This window comes from Arachis ipaensis, chromosome B04 (assembly GCF_000816755.2).
Source record: "Arachis ipaensis cultivar K30076 chromosome B04, Araip1.1, whole genome shotgun sequence".
Taxonomy (NCBI): Eukaryota; Viridiplantae; Streptophyta; class Magnoliopsida; order Fabales; family Fabaceae; genus Arachis; species Arachis ipaensis.
The window spans coordinates 23,121,867-23,127,866 of record NC_029788.2 but is presented as its reverse complement, the minus strand read 5'-3'; the positions used below and the strand labels follow the sequence as shown (position 1 = coordinate 23,127,866).

At 28.4% G+C, this 6,000-nt stretch overlaps 1 long non-coding RNA gene across 1 annotated transcript; it reads right to left on the bottom strand.

The window, feature by feature from the left end:
- Positions 823-4,607, bottom strand: LOC107638214. Its single transcript, XR_001619762.2, has 7 exons — positions 4,313-4,607; positions 3,909-3,962; positions 3,309-3,409; positions 2,830-2,905; positions 1,458-1,994; positions 1,287-1,350; positions 823-1,155 (listed from the first exon to the last, which is right to left on the bottom strand). It is a non-coding gene; the product is annotated as an uncharacterized LOC107638214 (long non-coding RNA).

Below are 6,000 nucleotides of genomic sequence, written 5' to 3'. Positions count from 1 at the left end.
TGGAGATAAAAATAGTATTTTCTTTAAATATTGATATTTAAAGTATATTACAATATTATAGATGTGTAAAAAATGTAATTCAACATGCATCTTGCATGCTTACAGGATGTTAATACGTGTCCAACATGATTATTTTAATAAAATAAATTACAATCTCCCATTTGATCCATGTGATGACTTGAAGATTCAACAACTATAATGCACAATATTTTATGTTGAAATAATCAAATCATCATCCTTACCTAAATTGAATTAATTGAATCATGGTGGTAGATGTCTAATAATGACATGGTTCCTTCCATGCATCACAAAATCAACTCAACTCAACATGTAACTTCCATATCGTGAATACCAGTAAATAAGTAAAAATGTAACTTTAATTAAATTCATTAGTGTCATAACAAATAAGCAACACATACAGTCATACATACTAGTGTGATAACCCGTGCAATGCACGGAATTCACGAGATTTAAACCTTTTTAAAAGAAAAATACTAAGAATATAACTAAAATGTATTGTATAAAAATAGATATGTTGTATTAATTTTGGATAATTACAAAATTATCACTACACTAAAATAAAAAATTAGAATACAACAATTATTCAATATGTCAATAAATAGTATAACATATTTTGTAAGATAATAAAAGATAATAAAATATTCAAACAATTGTTAGACACTAAAAAAACAGAAAAAAGAAGTCCAACAAAGATGTAGTTTACTATTACGTATTATCTTAAAAACACATAACGTCAAGATACCTACTGATAGCAAAACAAAATATATACAACATATATAAATTTATTTATTAAACAAAAAATAAAATATGTCCAAGACAACTTAACATATAATTCAAAATATCCATCAAATAGAGTTATACATAGGAGGCCTAACGTCGCTGAATCGATAACTCTATCTGGCGGTTAGCTATCGAGCTGGGTTTCAAAGTAATGATATCACCCTCTTTTAAATTGTATATTCTACAACATTCACTCCATCCGACCCCAAATTTCCATTCTCCACGTCTTCCTCCACTATTCAGTAAGTGAAAAAAGAACACATTCTTCCCTACATTGGAATTTGGACCAGTGATCGTCCAAATCGAACCTTCTCCAGATTGTTTAAGATACGCAGTAAATTTTGAAGCCAAATACTGCAATGAATAATTCATAGTTAACATAAACATAATATTTTCATACACAATGAATAACAGATTTAGGAAGAACATCCAATAAGCTTGCAGGAAAAAAAAAAAAAGAAAACACTCTTTTGAGATCAAGTTACCAATCTAGATTGTCCGAGATCTGAAGCTGTGATGTTCTTTTCATAAGAAACCTGTGGAGTATATCTAATTCAGGATAATATGAATATGTTAGTCACCACACTAAAAAATAGCAAGCTATCCCATGATATTAAAATCCAAAACACAAGGAAAAAAGTTACATCTAGCATTACCTAGGATCAACCAATTCATTTATCGTGTTACTTTGTTCATTGACAAATCTATCGGATTATGTGGATTATCCCCTACCAGTGCCCCATCTTGATCATTGTCTTCATCACCATCTGATGAAAACTGATCATCCGATGGTTCAGACCCAGATAGAACAATCACATCAGCTGATGAGTCCTCATCCATCCTGGTATACTTTATGTGGAACACTCTTGATACATTATCAAGTGTCTCTGGGTCCATTAGCTCAGGAACATAGCAGTCATGATCAAGGTGAACTTGGATGGGTTGGTTGTCCTTATCCCACAATGAAATAAAAAAATTCCAAAACCAACATACCTAAATTGAACAGATGCCCCTCTATCGATAAGATAGAAAGTTCTAATCTGTTCAAATGAGGAGTCAGTTATGAGCAACTAATCATTCTTTCTTATCACTTCCAGCACTAAACAATTATCTAACTCGTCAATGACATAGAACATTGGCCTTAATCGTTCCCCATGAGTTGAAACAAAAGTTGGGGGAAGAGCTTTGTCACCCTATATTCAAATTTCTTCTCAAAGTTAATTCATATGTAACAAAACATGCTAAAAAAGCTTCACATAATTTTACCTAATTATTTAGCAAAGAGAGGTATTTTAAATCTACCATTATTACCAACTGAACAACACAAGAGAACAATAATCACGTAAATGAACTAACATTATAATGAGAAGAAAGCTTTAGCATAAATAATTGAGAAGATTCTAGTTCAGTAAACAGCTCAATAAATTTAAACAAAATATCCATAGAAAAGTGACAAAGGGGCAAAGCAATCACTCTCAGACATGCAGAAAATAAAAAATTAAAGAACATAAAGTCAAATCAGGAATCTAATTAATTGAGATTAATACTACTGCCCAAAACTACACATTGGCCATCAAGCTTATTAAGAATCAAAGAGAAAACTGAGAGATTTCAACAATGAAAAACAAATTTCTGTTATTTGGATGGATTCTGAAACCAAATCATGTACATGAACTTCGAATCATCTTTTCAGGTATTAATAAATGTTGAATCTTTAAAGTCAGTATCAATATATGTATGATTAGTAAACATTATATTATTTATTTTGAATGGGCATTGATAATTTATCAAAACTAATCTTTTTAGAGTTGTTGTAGTCTACACCCATTTGAGATTAGAAAGATCAGGAACACAGAATTAGCTAATCAAACTCATCTAACAGGGAAAAGAAACTATCAAGAGGAGGAAAGTAGAAAAGACCACTAACTGAATATAAATTAAAAACAAACCATTCGAAGTTAAAGATTTAACCCACCTATTTAATCGGTTAACATGCATGATATAATATTCCATAATATATTTCGTTACCTGCTTACTGAAAAGCCGAAATCTAAAAACCAGTTCTTTTCCATTGGGCCAGTATTGCTGGGTTGCTAAAAACCTCCTATTAGCACATAACGGTGCGATTAGAATTTAAGACTGAGACTTTTAACCAAGAAACCAACTAACTAAGTATACAAAAAAAAAGTAACAAATTAAAAGCACATTAATGAAAAATACGCAAGAGACCATGTTGGAAAACTACTACACAACATATTTTACAGATTACAACAACTTCTGAAATCTGGCCTACATATATATGAGAAGCCAATAAAATTAAATTACAACATGAAAAATATCTGAGAAAGAATTAAAAAAAAATTATAGATGGCATAACATCGATATTTAATTGACATTAACATTTTCAAAAGTTAATCTGAAATATATTGAATGGAAAAGTAAATGAGACTTCAATCGAATTGAAAATGCAGCAAAGAAAACATCTTCTTTAATGGTCAGTACCATACCTGTTTGGATCTTCTCTATTTGCATCCATCGCGATTCAGCCTTATCAGATAGAGAGACTTTGTATGAAGATTTAAGAACAGAGAAAAGATCTTGTCTCTTACTGCAAAAGAGAGTATTATAATAAAGTAAACCCTAATATAAGATTTCAAGAAATTCAATAAAAATAAGTGATAAAATTGAATCCAGAAACATAAAGAACAAACAGCAACCATTGATAAACAAAAGAAGAAATAGATGAACAAAAATATGGTTATTTATTCTAGTAAACTAAATTTCTACTAATGCTAATTATAATGTTGAGAAGTTTCAGAAAGCTAACCACTACTACTAATAATAATTTAAACAAACAATCATGAATTGTGAATTTGTTAATTAGAATATGCATTACAAACGATATGAAAAAAAGAAAATATACAAAAATTAGATCAATATTAAAATATAAAAGACCAGAATGAATATTCAAAAATCAATAAATATGATAAAACTGGTTTCAAAAAAATCTTTTTTATATTTTAAAATAATCGATAAAATATGTAAACAATGATTATATTTTTTAAGCTGAGGAAGAGTTTACAAAACCTAAAAGAATAAAGCCATACCTGAGAATATGAAATTGGGATTAATAGTTGGGGTACTTTCCAAAATAACTGATCCTTGTAGAGAACACAAAAAAAAAAAATTCAATGTAAAATTAAAATCATGCTAACAGAAAGCATGAACAAAAACAACTTGATAAGAATCAGATGTTGCGCTCAAGGAAGCATGAGACATGTCATGTGTTGAAAATCAACTGTTTCTTTCTTTCCCTTTAAATTTGCAGCTAAACTTTCACTGAATAATACATGCATGTCCAAAAAAAATAAAAGTTTAAAGGCAAAGAAAGCTAGCAAAACTGAAAAGAAAATGAAAAGAAAAAATACAAAACAGAAAACTTAGTTACCAGTGCAACCATTAGAGCAAAAGCTGAAATTGATGCTTGATTTTTAGTTTTTAAAGGATTTACCTTAACAGCACCTCCGTTGTTACTTGGCTGAAGTTTAGTGTCTCGATCTGTCAAAACCTGAAGATAATGAAGTATCCGCCGAGTCACCGAGCAACACTGGTCTGTCGCACGGATTGGAAGCACTGGGAGCCACCGCAGATGAGGACAGGTTGGTACCTTGTAGGAGGATATGGGCTTTTGAATATGAGAAAGTCCGGTGGTAGACTTTTCGGGTTGAGCGAGGTGAAAGGATACAGAGAAAGACGAAGGAGGTTCAGTAAGTATGTTGTTGTCGCGTTTCTTTCTCTTTTTTTTTCGCTGGTGTGGCCTTTGGATTTTTACTCTTTGCTGCTGATAACACTGTTGTTCTTCTTATTACCTAAAAAAAATTAAAAGAACACAAAAATAAAAGATAGTTAATTTTTTTTTAAAAAAAGATTATACTGGACCATTATGAAGAATTAATTACTAATGATGATAAAAACTTTTAGTATTCGAATTCTTAAGAAGCACTTAATTTTTTTTAGTATTTATCACAATTAAAAAGAAGGGTTAAATCTTGAAAAAATATATCATGAATTATTTTCTTTATTTATTTCTGAGTTTTTTATATTAATAAATTTGATGTATCCTAAACTTTAAGTAATGTTCACATTTTTTTCAATTGTTTTTCTATTGTTAATGCGCATAAAAATGACGAAAAATCACAAAATGCTAAAAAAAAAAAACAATAAAAAACTAAATTATTAATAAAAATTTTACGTGACACAAAAATCATTAAGATACAAATTATGAAAATTAGATAAAAAATAATTACGGATATATTTATTTTTTTTTTAAAATATTTGCTCCTTCATAAATATGATAGATGTTAAAACAAAAAGCTGATTATTCTTAACAAATTTGGTACTAAAAGTGTTTTTAATAGGACTTAATTAATGATCTTGAGTTCAAGTAATAAAAAACTGACCTTTTCTATTCTCAACTTGTAATCTCTTTTTAATTAGATATTTTTTTTATATAATCTTATAGTAGAATAACAATAAGACATTTTTATAAAATTCTAATCAACTCAAAGAAAATTAGAACCAACTAATATTCACCATAATTATAGTTTGAAAAATTAATATTTACTTTTTAATGATTCAAATGAAATTTATAAACCAGAATGAAAAATATTTTACTTAAAAATTATGACTAAAATCACCAACAATCAGTTCTTTCTTCACTTTTGAACAGATATTATTGTGTTCATGTAAAAATTTTCTAAAAAGGTTAAACGTGCCTCAACCTTGAACCAATAGCAAACTACTCTGTAAGAATATACGATACATGTTAAAAAAAATTTTGATTATTGTTACTAATTTTGGTATTCAAATTCTTTTTAATAAGACTTAATTAATAATCTTGAGTTCAAGTAATAAAAAACTGACCTTTTCTATTCTCAACTTCTCTCTTTTTAATTAGATATTGTTTTGATATAATCTTGAACGGAATAAGATTAACAGATTTTTATAAAATTTTAATCACCTCAAAGATAATTAGAACCAACTAATATTCACCATAATTATAGCTTGAAAAAATCAACACTTACTTCTTAATGATTCAAATAAAATCTATAGACCACAATGAAAAGTATTTTAGTTAAAAATTATTACCCAAATTACCAACAATTAGATTTTTCTTTACTTTTGAACAGACCTTATCAA